This window comes from Orycteropus afer, unplaced genomic scaffold, assembly GCF_000298275.1.
Source record: "Orycteropus afer afer isolate SDZICR_OR568_19922 unplaced genomic scaffold, OryAfe1.0 scaffold00124, whole genome shotgun sequence".
Classification (NCBI taxonomy): Eukaryota; Metazoa; Chordata; class Mammalia; order Tubulidentata; family Orycteropodidae; genus Orycteropus; species Orycteropus afer.
The window spans coordinates 4,181,411-4,182,385 of NW_006921711.1; positions in this window are offsets into that span (position 1 = coordinate 4,181,411).

The following is a 975-nucleotide window of genomic DNA, read 5'->3' on the forward strand; positions in this document are numbered from 1 at the left end:
TGTTTTGTTCTGCTGTGCATGGGGTCGCTATGAGTCGGAAACGACTCGACGGCACTTAACAACAACAACAACAATCCATCTGGAATTTGTCTTTGCATGTGATGTGGTGATAAAATTTTGCCCCAATCTTAATTTTTTTTTTTTTTTAATTCTATTCTGTTTCTCTATTCCTGTGCTAACCATACTAACTAAATATACTTGAAGTGTACTTATTTGTCAGGTGCTGTCAAGACCAGTGTGACTTACAGTGAATTTATATACAACAGAGCAAAACACTGCCTGGTCTGGTGCCATCCTCACAATCATGGGCTTGAGCACATTGTCACAGCCACTGTATCAATCCGTCTCATTGAGGGTTATTTTGGTTCTCTAGTGCTACTATAACGGGAATATGACAAGTGGATGACATTAACAAACAGGGATTTTTCTCTTACAGTTTGGGAGGCTAGAAGTCCGAGTTCAAAGTGCCAGCTCTAGGGGCTGGGTAAAGGCCTTGGGCTTTTGCTCTGCCTCCTGTTCCCAGGACCACTAGAGCTGGAGGCTTTTTCTGACTCATGCAGCTGCTAGCTGCTGACGCTAATGAATCCAGGATTAACGAGTAAAATGGCACAATCTGAAGATTAACAGGCAACACAGCAGGCCACTAGTTCAAGCCCATAAACAGTCCCAAGATCAGCAGCCAACATTGCAGGCCACTGATGACTTGGTCAAACATAGGATCCAGACATGCCAAGGAGCTCAAGACCTTTCCCAAATTTTCTCCATATACACTGGAAGCAGGCCATGCCCCAAAGGCAGCTACTCAGCTGCTCACAGCAGATTCCCCCATGGAGTTGATTACCAGTCTCATCATGGGGAATAACTACATACAGCTGCCCAGCTACTTAAAACTGTGGCCCAGCCAAGTTGACACAAAATCTTCACTACCACAATTCCACCACCTTTTCACTGACCTTCTACTTTACCAAGCATGAA